Source organism: Haemaphysalis longicornis, unplaced genomic scaffold (assembly GCF_048455015.1).
Source record: "Haemaphysalis longicornis isolate Haplotype H1 unplaced genomic scaffold, Haemaphysalis longicornis Haplotype H1 scaffold_3, whole genome shotgun sequence".
Classification (NCBI taxonomy): Eukaryota; Metazoa; Arthropoda; class Arachnida; order Ixodida; family Ixodidae; genus Haemaphysalis; species Haemaphysalis longicornis.
In genome coordinates, this window is record NW_027526335.1 from 110,683,461 (window position 1) to 110,696,827 (window position 13,367).

At 46.5% G+C, this 13,367-nt stretch overlaps 1 pseudogene; it reads right to left on the reverse strand.

The window, feature by feature from the left end:
• Positions 1 to 2,866: 2,866 nt before the first annotated feature.
• Positions 2,867 to 8,204, reverse strand: LOC144175383 (tissue alpha-L-fucosidase-like; annotated as a pseudogene).
• Between the last annotated feature and the right edge of the window lie 5,163 nt (positions 8,205 to 13,367).

The following is a 13,367-nucleotide window of genomic DNA, read 5'->3' on the forward strand; positions in this document are numbered from 1 at the left end:
AGCTTAGGGGAACTACGAGGAATTCAAATGGCAAAGGGTAGATTGAGGTAGTCATTAGGGTAAGCTAGCATGGAATACCTTAGAGGAAAACAGAATTAAGGTGGAGTACAGTGGTTAAAGAAGGGCAAAATATCTATTGGGGTGAGTCAAAATAAAGATACAAAAAGGTGTTTTACGATGAATAAGGATGGCGTAAGGGGGTTCAATGTTTCGTGCTTGCTTGAAGTTGAAGCCGCACCATCTCAAGCATATAATTTTGCACCAGAAGGTCTTGCCTTCTAAGAAAGTCTAGTTAACGGAAACCTCTGCATGCTTAGAGCCCTCCCCTGAACCAAAAGTTACGCTCAAGCAGGGCTCATCTTAGAGGGAGCATCATTTGATTGGAACCTCCAGAATTCACTAATAAATAGTTCAGCACAGATTATTGACACAATTTTGGGGTCTTAGGTCACGCTAACAAATGATAAACGCTGTACAGAAATTATAGAAGATGCAAAGTTGCAAATCAACAAATATTGTTATGTGGTGTCATCACAGATGACACGGCCCATGGTGGACGGCGAAGCGATCTACTTGTAAAAAGCAAAAATCTATTTGCAATATTGTCTTTAAACTTGTACAGTGAAGTACATCGTGATGTAAACTTGAAGAAAAAGAAGACCACAGGGGCGCGCCATTGACCTCTTATTTTTCTGGTTCACTGCGCCCTCGCCAAAGGCGACCGCCGTCATCGGGGCCAGAGTTAATAAGCTAGTGCGGTGAAAACGAAGGGAATATAAACAGCGGTCTCCATCACAGCACATGACAATTATGGGCTTGCTGAAGCCTGGTCCCGGAACAGCGATGTCCACCGACTCCTGAAGGCACTCCGAAATCACTTGGAGACGCGTTAGAGATCTTGGTGATATAACGGCGTGGTTGTCTGGTCAGGTCATGCCTGGTCATATTGGTTGGTCTCGGGAGTTCATTGGCTGTGACCACGGGGGCGGCGAATAGAAGCGTCCACGCCTGTCCACGCCTCACTCTCACTGGGGTGGGCCGACGCTACCGAAGAGCACTGGAGCGATATTGAGAATTCTGGACGGGAGAAAACACGCGTTGGTGAGGTGTGCAGGTTCAACGGCGACGCAGTGCAGGTGCACTGCGTCGCCATTGACGAAGGTGTCGAGGATAGGTGAGGCACGCTGTGCAGCTTCAGCACAGCCGGGTCCAGGACGGTGAAATATATCCCACCTCGTGCTCCCTGTCTATGCACCGTCGATTTCGTGCAGCCAAGACCAGCCGACAATGCCTAGCCGAGACCAGCCTAACATGGTGCGATCGTTTCGTCGGGCGTTGTTGCAAGTTATTAGCGCGCTCATTGGTTGGTCCTGGTCTCGCGGGCGTCGCTCTTTCGGGAACAAATCTTTACCTAACGTCTTTGGTGGCAGGAAGGACTCCGATGCTTGATCACAAGGTATGTCACTCTTACCGCAACCGTTCTTGTACTTACCAGTGACCTCAAAGCTCACTTTTGAGGAGGGGGAAATATCAAGAAAAAACGACCCGACAAAGATACGGGTGGAGCTTAGCCTGCGCAGGCTACCTCATGACCACCTCGCAAATGCTGTAAATAGATCGTTCGTCATTATTAAGCATGGTTTGTGCCTTTCGCCACGGCCTTCCATAAAATATTCTATAATTTAGGCACAATGTTGGCCTGTTAGTTAGAAAGAGCTTTTTTTAGTGAGGTTCATTCATACGTTTTGTGGTTTCTGATGCGATACTTTCGAAAAAGAATTTGAGAATGTCACCGCAGTAATTACCTTTTTTAACGTAGCTTGTTCGTGAAGTACATTACTTTATGTACCACCTGTGCTGATGTCGGGTGTACGTTGGGGGGTGTCGGTTTATTGCAGAGCTTTCGCGCTAATATTGGCAGTTCTAAGGTACAAGAGCTGTTGGCGAACAGCACGCATTTCTTTCTGAGATATAGTGTCGTGGTGTCCGAAAAATACACGACGTTTTCGAAAAGATTCGTTTCAACGCTGTGTAAAGCCATGGACAAGTGAAAAGCGAGCATAAAAATGTAAAGTATAACACGGAAAATAAAGTTTATGATTCGTGGAAACTACACATAGACGCAGTTGTGGTAAATTTGGGAAGTCATATCTCCACACTTTGTTATTGTTGCGAAGCCATGCGACAATTAGGCTTGCATAGAAAGAAACTGGGTCGAGTGTGTTCTTGTTCATATTTTACTACTCGAATTCATTTGTCTATAACTGTACGTGGCCTCGTCATTAATAGTGAAGGAGAAAAATTCTGTGCATAAGAGGTCCACAAAAATGACTTCATGCTAACTGTGTGGCTTGCATTGTGTTCTGATACACAAGAAATGACTCGTCTCTCAATACCTTGCCGCCAAAATTTTGGCCTTCACACGCTATCAGTAGCTTTGGTGGTTCAGTAACATTTTTGTGTTCCTCGAATAGGGCGCCCCTCAGTACCCAGCTGCTACAAAAGCGAACACTGAACAGACACTGTATACTCACTAGATGTTATTAATTTTACATAAGTGGCTCTATTCGGTGAAAATAATAGGCAGAATAAAAGAAGGCAACTGGCTGCCGTATGTAAATGTAAAACTTTATTTCGTGTAGAAATACAAAATAAGACGCTTATTGTTTTATTTCTTTTTGTAGGCTGTACTGCATTGGTCATGGCTCAAATAATCTGCCTTACATTACTTCAGCATAAAGTGGCGAGGAGCGGAAGCTCCAACTCCATAATAAAATAATGAAAGAATGTATTCGCTCGTCTCGCTTGAAAACCGCAAAAAACATATTGCGATGGAAAAGCTTGAAGCTCTTGCCCGAAGCTCATGTTAAAGGGCGCCTTCTACTTTAAGCACCCAGGCCCACTGGGTGGGCAGCTCGTCTGGGGTTAGCGTGGGCAAGGAAATCATTGTACCGGTTATGAGATCGGTACTCAACTGCAGTCGTTCTTCCGGCCACCCAAGCATAGTGACCTTTCCTTTGGACGACACTTTCAATGACTCCAAGTACAACAGCCTATTTTTAGGCCACTTCAGCATGAACGCGTACACAATGTTGTGCTTAGCTGTGTACCAAACGTTCGGGTTAGCAGCGTCCTTTTGGTATTTCCAGGGTGTCGAGTCGTACACGGCCTCCCCGTTAACTCCGAGCCACGTGCCCACTTGGGAGAGTCTTTCTTGGACTACCGGCGGGATGATGCCATCCTTTGTAGCGCTTAGGTCGAGGAGCAGGTTGCCGTTTCGGCTGACCGTGGTCACAAGCTCTTTAATAATCTCGGCGGCCGTTAGGTAATCATAAAATTTGGCTTCCCGCCGGTATCCCCAAGAGTACTTGTCCATGTTCACTGGCCTTAACCACTTCATGCGCATCAGGAGTTTTTCATCACAGTTAGGGTCATAGTTTAGGAAATCGCCATGCTTTCTATGCACGTCATAACCCCAGCGGTCGTTGACGACAACTTCGGAGCAGACTGGGCTCTCACTGTAAAGCCACGCGAGGAATGAGGTGCTGTTCCAGTAGGTGGAAGGGGCCGCCCCGTCACCCTGTGACCAAATGATATCGGGTTGATACCTGCAAAATTGTAAAATAAAGACTTCGAGTGGCTGTGTTTACTTGTATGCTATTCTACCAAACTTGGTAGTTTTGCTGGTATTTTTAGTCTCCCATTTACTGTTAGAACAGGCCGCACCTTTCTTTAAAACTTATACAGAGCTTTACACTCGTACACAAAGATAGGTTTTTACAGCCTAAAGAGGTTGGTACCGCGTGGCTGAAATTTTGTATTGCGCAATCTAACCTGAAACATTCCCCAAAAACAAAATGGTGGAGTATTTACTGAAATATTCATAATGCCAGCAAATGTTAAGAAGCTTTTGGGGTGATGTTTTAAATAAGAGGTAGGTGGCGAGACAGCATAGTCATCAAAGCATTGGAACAAAATTGATGACTGATACCAAGTAACTCTCAAATATGGAAAAATACAAAATCTTACGTCATGTGGATATATTCCTACCCGTTTTCTACAACACAGATCACAAACTAGCAACGCTAACGAGATGATGAAACTGCAATAAGACCTAGTTTCTTTCCAACTGAAACTCAAGAACGATTTTCTGTATAGTTTTACGTTGTACAATGTAAAAATATTTACTGAAAACTTGTTAATAGCCCTCACACAGTGCGATGGTGGATGACCACGGGGGATTCAGTTCGAACTGTATGCAAACTCTCGGCTACAGACCCAAAGAAGTTGAAGCTAAAATTAAGAAAGGGAAGTTTTCATTATTATCCGACCGCCGTCCCGAGGAGCTAGAGAAACTAGGTTCTTGGCCGTTACCGTTATCGTTAGTTACCGGTGCACCGAGAAGCCGGATGAAGGCAGACATGCAAGCCCTTCGAACGCGAAAAAGAGAGAAATTAGGTGCGTCTTACGTATGGCGCACTGCGATAAATTTTCGTTAAACAGTCTACCTGAGAGTCTACAGATAATGAAAATGGTGGGTATTCATATCTAGTGTGCCCAGAATGCACATTCAATTGACAAGAAGTACAAGCTTTCGCGCAGAATCAAGCGATTTCCGAATATTTAGGGACGTGCTTTTTTGCAGACGCAGAATAAAGAAGCACAAAATTATAGCAATAAACAGCTTCGGTATAAATTTTGTAAAATTTGCTACTGTTGCATTGTCGCTTGTTGCTTTGCCCGCTTCCCAAACTGCTACGTTAATTCAACAGTAAGGCGATAGCTGCCGCTTTGCTATTGAAAAGCATCCCTTGTGGGTGTCCCTATACTCTGTATTAATGCTACGCGTCGAATGCCAAATTTCTCAATGGTTTGCATAACCAAACAATTTTACTTCACATGGTGGCTTCAAAGTGTCAATTTTTGCGGCACGAAACTTCAAGCAGCGCCGAAACCTTTCTCTTACCTCTCAACTAGCTCGAATAATTCCGGCTCGTGGAAAATCAGTGGAAGCCCACCTCGATGCCTTGTCAGCAATGTACAAGGGGTGAAACGTCTCCATTTTGGAGTGCTCCACACCAAATCGCATTCCTCCCTTTCGCCGCACTGCAGCGGAGAGGTCTCCAACGAGGTCTCGGTGGGGACCCACGTCCATGGAATTCCAGTTCAGCGAGAAATTGGAGGGCCACAGCGTGTAACCATCAAGATGCTTTGCCGTCAGAATAACGTATCGGGCCCCTGACCTGCGAATGGTGAATCCGTAGTATGAGGATGTGCTACTGCCTAATGAAATAAAATTTATCTCCCTCATTCTATGCCCTGCGAAGGCTTTGTGGCGGCGAACGACCGCAACGATATTTTGCGTCATGACCGCTTCTGGCCCCTCGTTTTCCTCCCTCTCAAGCAAAGTCCTTTTCACTTCCTTATGTTGCCTTGACCATTCTCAATGCTCAAGAAATTGCCTGTGTAAAACAAAGCTTGGAGATGAAAAGATTTGCAAGGCATCGGGTACTGCTAGGCTCAAAACCTTCAAATAAGTCTGGTCGAGAAAAATGAGTAGAGGTCGCGTTTCATTGCTCTTTGCATGTACTAATTTCACCTCTTCTGAGAGAGCAATTGTCAAAGCAATTTAAGGTGCAATAATCTTCTTGTAGGCAAAAATAAAGTCGTTCCCTACGGTAAAATGAAAGAGCCCGTTTTGCGGATGGCATCGCGACCCTCACCAAGTTGGTATTTGTACTCCTAGGTGCGGAAAGGGATGTTATCTAGGAAAAACGTGATTGATCCCTCTTTCATAGGAATCGGCAAAACACGAAAGCGAAAGGGGCGTTCACAGGACCAGCTGAATGTTAAAGGAATTTTTTTCTTGTGCGAAGGGTTCGAGACCTTCACCCCGCCAGTCGAAGTGACACCGACACGGAAGAAACAAAAGACATGGGAGGGTGCCTCAATTCACGCGCGTCCCCCGTACACTAAGGCGCTGGCATCGAGGCGCCAACTGTCGGCGCTCATTAGCGTCATAACGCGTTACATTGCTTCGCCTCTTCTAGATAGCATGCACCATCTGAATGAGTCATAGGAAAGACACAAGGTGCGTTCGCAGCATTGCCCACGTCCCGGTTTGTAGCGCAGTGGGAAGAGCGCGACGTACCTCCCGTTGCGGCCAGAGAGTCATGGGCTCGAAACCGGCGCCGCAGAGTCAAAGGAATTTTTTTCTGGCGACGTCACTTCCGTGACGGATATGACGTCACGAAAATCTTGGTGCAACCGGGCATCAAACACTTTCGTCTTAAAAACATGCTTTGTTCAAAGAAAGCGTCTTAGGTGACAATTTTCAGTCAGCATGCCAATGAATAGGCAGCGTGCGTTCAATACAGTACAAAAGGTCGATTACATGGATGCGATAGTATCTGATCACATTTCCTACCACATCTGGCTCGTTAGATGTGCCGGCTACATAATCCTAAACCGTCTGAAGCCGTTGGTCCCATATACATGAATGCGATGCGCTAAACAAACAATGCGATGCACTACTGTGGCATTCATGTAAACGAGCAGTGAGCGCGCTTACATGGATGCGACAGTTGTGCATTGCATTTACCCGATAACGCGGCTACAGGTGGTGCAAGATTCACTGCGTGCATTGCCTAAAGGACTCATTTGCCGTAAAGGTTCACAGTGATCAACACTGCAATCGGGAATGAAAATTAGTCGGCTGTCGGGGCCAGGCAATGGGTAGATCAGAAACACTGGAGTGCTCTTTGCAAGTGCTAATTCCACCTCCTCTCAGAAAGCAATACGCAAAGCAATTTAAGGTGCAAGGGACTTTTTGCAGGCAAGAATAAAGTCGTTCCCTATGGTAAAATGAAAGAGCCCGTTTTGCGGGTCGCATGACGATCCTCACCAAGTTCATATTTGTACTCCTAGGTGCGGATAGGGATGGTATCTGAAAAAAAAACATGCTTCGCTCAAAGGAAGTGTCTTAGGTTACAACTTTAGTAGGGATGCCAATGAATAGGCGGCGTACGTTCAATACAGTATGAAAGGTCGATTACATGGATGAGATAGTATCGCATCACATTTCAAGGGAAATATTCAGAGATGCGTCATCTTTTTACTGCGGAGTGGCTCTGCTCAAGCAGATTTCTAAACCAAAGGTATACTCACCTCTTCTCCCGGTTTTTCAGGTGCATTTAAAACCTGGCCGCCTGCACCTGGTGAAGTTAATCTTACACCAGATAAAACTGACATCGGCGTACTAATTCCGTGTGGCCGAAGAAGTGACATGTGATAGGGCATAGTTACACCACATAATGGTCGCCTTACCCGATCCTTGTGGCTGGGCAGAGGAAGCGACTGCCGGGGTGTGCACGGGAAGTGGCATTTCATTCGTGGATCGCTTTGCCTGCGTTTGGCGCTGGTGGCATCTCCACCAGAAGGATTAACTTGTTGAACGTTTCTCGTTACGTCTGATATTTCTCCACGCACTCGCCACGCCTCACTTTAAAAAAGAATCAACAGCACCAACCTCAATAACACCCTGGATATAATGCCACACACAAGTTTACGCCAATCGAAGGAGCCAAGATGAAAGCTTCTCTTTGTGTCCATTGCCACGTGTGCGTGGGGGTTTAGAATTGAATTTGTAAAAAAACTTGACTAGACACCTAAATGTGCTCATGTGTGAAGTTTCGGAATGATAAATGTTTTTTGAACCTGTGCCATTCTAAGCGCCTAATGGCATTTTAAAAAAGACGAAACTAAGAAGTCCTTGCGGAAGTTACGTTTGCGCTGCAAGTGTTTTTCAGTGCCCGTGACTCACTGTTCTGTTAAAGACCATCCCTTTGGGTCTTATTATGACGGAAACGTAACAGGGGCAGATCTTCATAGCGTGCAATACTTTCTCACCTGGAAAAAATGTCCGCGCACTGGTCAGGGTCAAAAAGCTCAGCCGTGAACAAGGGGGCGAAGTCCACGTAGGTAAATCCTGGTTTATAATTGTTCTTCATGAAGTTCACTTCGTATGAACGTTTCTTCAGCTGCCAGTTGATCCTGAATTCTTCGCTATTCGTCAAGCCGAAACTGGGCACCGAGTAGACGCCCCAGTGGACACTGATGCCAAATTTAGCCCCCCCAAACCATGCTGGTACTGGTCGGGTGTCCAAAGACTTCCAGTCTGGCGTGTAGCGAGCACCAGAACCCATGTGGAAAAGAAATTTCAATATTAGCCAACAATACGTCAACACACGATTCATCTTCTGCGTGGTCATGCGTCCTATGGAAGAAGTAGTTTTTTACGCGGACTTTCTTTAGCTGCCTTTCAGTGGCGACGAAATGATGACCTCAGATGAACCTCTTTCGAATTTCAAAGTTTGTCCCTCTGATTTGGCTTCAAGCTGAGGTAGTCGACATGAGCGTCCTTTTAAGAGTGGTCCAAAACTTCGCATTAACGTCCGATTCTCCGTCCTGCTGCTGCTGGATCCTGTAAAAAGAGGTATATGGCAATAAAAAGAAGCTTCTAAATATAGTGATGCTGATCATAAAAGATGGGTGCCAACCCTGTAACGTAGGTGGTGCCTACATTTTGGGAGAAATTGTAGCAAGGAATGCTTCCGTGGAGCAGAGGCCGTAATTAATTTTCTGTTATGTATTCTGCGCTTTTGGTAAGTCAGCCAGGCTACGTTTATCCCACATGTAGCCAGCCCCTCCTATTGGCGATGTGTTAGTAAAGAGACGGGGAAGCAAGCCCAGGAAAGACTCTAGGCTAAGATGCCTTGGTAATTTTCCAATAGGAATAGCCTACTATCGCTCTTTGCTCAAGTTCACACTATATAAGATTTAGGCTTCATAATAGGAATTTCTTCGACATCAACTCTCTTCTGGCTGAGAGCGCAGAATCAATAATGATTGTTTTTAGAAAATGAGCATATCGAAGGACAATAAAACGTTCATATCTGAATAGATATGATTAGACAGGAAAGCGCAGAATGATTTACAGCATGCCTGCAGCTCGATTTCAAACTACAACAGGCCACGCAAGCTCCACACTCCATCATAACAGACTAGTATATAATTGCAGTAATCCCTCGTTATAACGAAGTCAGTGGAATGGTGAAAAAAATCGTTATAAGTGGTATTTCGATATAAGCGACCACTGGAGAAAAGGTAAAGTAGTTATACTTAAAATTCGCCACAACTACGAGGAGTCAAAACACAATGTATTCAGTGAAGCAAAACTTTATCCAGGTGCAAAACAGGGAGTGAGCTCTGGCTATTTCATGTTCTTGCAGGGCGTAGGCCTGCAAGACCCCTTCTCCAATTTGACCAAGCAGTGACTGGTGTTCCAAAGCCTCGCAGACTGCAAAGTTTATGAAGAGGAGAAGGCAGTGGCCACTTTTGTAGGGGAAGGGATTGGCACGGGCGTCATGGAACGCTACAAGAGTTTGGTGCTGGAAAGCGTCGCAAATTTCGTGTCTCGAGCCCGAGGTTTCTTTGTTGAGTAAAAAAACAAAAAAATTAAACGCAATTGTGGGTACATGGCGCAGCCACGAAAACTTATCGGTTTTGTACTAGGGTTCTGCATGATCACTGGGCAATTGTTTCCCCTAGGTGTTCAGCCATGAAGTTTGCAAAACAAAAGTTTTTCGGCGTCCTGCAGTCGATGACACTGCTAATTCAACGCTTCGACTGTCAGCGTTCGCGCACCAATATCTAAGAACAAAATTTAATCACTCTACCACGCATTTGGACCGTTTGTCTAAAGTCGGATGGCGCGAATCGAGCATGACCGGCTCCAAAAATGACCGGGGAAATACCAGCTTCTTAACTCGCCATGTTGACCGCCTGACTCGCCGATAGGTCTCCGCCGCTCGGCGACGCCTCCGCTCAACACGTCGTTCTAAGCGGGTCCAGCTCTTCGTGCGCTTCGAGTAATGCGGACTAAAATGCACGCGTTTTGGGTGGGGACCGGAAGAAATTTCGAATAAAGCGATAGTTCGAGTAAAGCGATTTCGTTATAACGCCGGATTGCTGTATTTCTAGAAGCCGTGTACCGGTCAGGTAATCCCAGTGTCACATCATTTGTAGAGACTAGTTTATCTTACTGCAACTTCCGCAATGGTCTCCGCTGCGCTCCCAGCCCTCACAAGTAATATTCCCGGGTGTCGCATTTTTAAAATCATGAGTGAGCCCGAATATTGCTGAACACTGCCGAAATACACATTAGTCGGGTGGTGGGGGTTGCACTGAAGACGCTGGCACTTCTGCTTCAGAGTACAATCATACGCACTCTGCGCTTTTTATATACACTTTTAAGAAGCAGCATTTGGAGCGGTGATGACTAAATTTCTGCCCAATTGATGGCGAGGTAGTAGATGTTTCTCGTCTCATACATTACCATCCCGTGAAAAAGTCTGAGGCACAGAGGCTGCTTCAGCGTAGGGTCAGTTACTGCGCAAATTGTTTTGATCATTTGCCGATTCTACTTGGGCACTTTTTGCACTCACTATATTAACAAGGTTCTGCCATTAGCTAACAGAGCTTTGATCCACTTATGTACCCCTGAAAAAACGCCGCGGACCTTTTAAGACCCCGTGGGATTGCGTGAGGCGCTAGTCACACAAGATTCTTTATCTTTGGAGTGAATATAAATAATCCAGCTTCAACTCTTGCAAGAACTTCGGAGTCGAGATGTTTATTTATTTATTTATTTATTTATTTATTTATTTATTTATTTATTTCGATTTCGATGTATTATATTTATTATATATATTTGATACGGCAGCTCCAGTATCGACAAGGGCTAAGATTTCAGCGCCATCTATAGTAATACGAATGACGTTTGCGGGAGAGGGAGGAGGCCTTGGGCAGATCGACGACGGCGCAGTTCTTGCCTCCGGAACGGCGGCGCCTAGTTTTCCGCTTCCGTTGGAACAGGACGACGACGCATGGGATATAGTGAGCGGCGTCGCGGAGATGAAGACCGACGGCTTCCGCAGTCACGACTATCGGGCGGCATAGATGTCATCAGCGAATACGCGGTGGCCTCCTGCATGAGTGGGGAATGGACGTAGGAAGAAGCTGCGGCAGGGTTGCGTCCTGTCACCGTGGCTCGGCGGCAATAGCGTGCCACGTGTCCAGGAGCCCTACAGGCAAAGCAAATTGGGCGATTGTCCAGCGTCCTCCAAGGGTTGGTGAGCGAGGTACCAGAAAACACCGGCGGACGTAAAGGCCGGGTCGTGGGGAAAACGCCGGGGCTCCGAGGCATGCACCTGGCAGCGACTTCAGCGTAAGGTCGTTGAGGGATAGAGTCGGCAAAGTGTATTGGAGCAGCCATCGTCACGGGGTGCATAGAGTCTGCATAAGGCAGGGTTGAAGTCGCTGTAGCTTGGGGTATGGTGGCGGCATAGGGCACAGGGGCAACAACGGGGCTTGACGGCAGTGCAGCTGGGAGGGAGTCAGCCACTTGCTGCTGGATAACGGTCCTGAGTTCTGGGCTGAGAGAAGATTTTTGCTTGGGCACATAGTTGATGATGGACAACTGCCGAGCCACTTCCTCTCGCACAAACTGCTGGACCCGTTGCAACAAGTTACCGTCGCCGTCATCAGCGGCCAAGCTGGAGACAAACTGATTTTCTGCGAGGGGTCGCCGAGTGAGAGCCCTTTGCTTCCGCAACTCGTCGTAACTCTGGCAAATAGTAACGACCTCGGCCAGAGTTTGGGGGTTTTTCGCCAACAGCTTATGGAAGGCATCGTCGTCTATGCCTTTCAGAATGTGTTTTATCCTTTCTGGTTCGGGCATGGCACTGTCAATCTTACGGCACAGGGCGATAACATCCTCAATGTAAGAAGTGAAGTTTTCACCCCTTTTCTGTTCCCGCTCACGCAAACGCTGCTCTGAGAGGAGTTTTCGAGCAGCGGGGCGGCCGAATGATTTTATGAAGTCGTCTTTAAACTCAGGCCACGTTTTAAGACGTGCCGCGTTGTTCCAGAACCATTGCTCTGCGACCCAGTCAAGGAAAATTCGACATTATTCAGCTTGAGGCGGTCGTCCCAGTGGTTATCGGTACTCACTCTTTCAAAAGTAGCAAGCCAGTCCTCTGCGTCTTTCTCGTCGGTGCCGTTGAATGAGGGAGGGTCCCGCTCACGAATTCCAACCGCGCAGACGATGGGTGTTGGAGCAGGCCGGGGGTCATCGTTGCGAGACATGCTGGGAGGGTCGAGTGTCCGATTGCGGAGCTCCAGCGTAAGAGAACGAAGATCGTTGCACCTCCACCAAAACTATAAGAGGGTTTTCAGGCTTTATTCTTCAGCCGCACCAGCAGCAGCATTAACACCGAAGCACCAAGTCGCGCTGTCCAGCAAGTCGAGACGGAGAGCCAACCAGAGGAGACTTCTTCTTCGTCCCAGCGATGGCGATGGGACATCCACGAGTTGGTGCCTCTTCCCTGTGTGGCTTCTGTGTCACATACCCACGTATTGCGAATGACTAGTGCTGTCCACGCTCCTACATTGTTTAAGTGAGTATGGTGTTGGCGATGGTCTTCCTTACAATTTATTTATTTATTTATTTATTTATTTATTTATTTATTTATTTATTTATTTATTTATTTACTACAAGTGATCCCAAACAGCGGTGGGCCCTCTCGGGTGTTGCAGTGGGTACTTGAGGAATGTAAGGCCCACAGCATATATTATGGGGTAAAAATTAAAAATGTATACTATAAAAGTGCAAATATGTGCAAAAATGGAATGTGAACCAAAAAAGTGAAAAACAGATTTCCGAACAGTGGTAGGAGGTCATGTGTAGAGGAAACATTTTCACATAGACGGGCATGAGCAAGGTGGTTCTGTTCGGGTAAGACGCACAAGAACATAGGGAACATAGGGAGAAATAACATAGTTTTTTTTTATTATTTGCGGTGCGGTCACCGCAATCTTAGCCAATCTGAGGTGGTATGCTCGGCTGGACAAACGTGCGCAGGGGACGCCGAAAGGTCGTAGCAAGGCATGCAGACCCGAACGCTAAGTATTTTCTTGGTTTTGTAAAGTGCCGGGTGGTCGCCACGAGGAACGGGACCACCTGCGCGGCCTCAGATATTTCTAGGTATTTCTAACTGCGGATACGAAAAATTACGATTAGCTAAACAGCTTCGCTGTTGACAAAAAGTGCTTATGACGGTTTTTAGAATCCCTTCAGCACCTACACAACGTACATTCGAATCAGTTTACCAGCAGTTAACACAAGCCGTGCTTGTTCACCACACATGACCCATTCAGCGTGCAGAATATGCAAAGTGTGCTTGGCGCGATTGCGCTGGTTTCGCGCTTAATGCATCGGGTGCTTCACTATTACAGTTTTATATAGC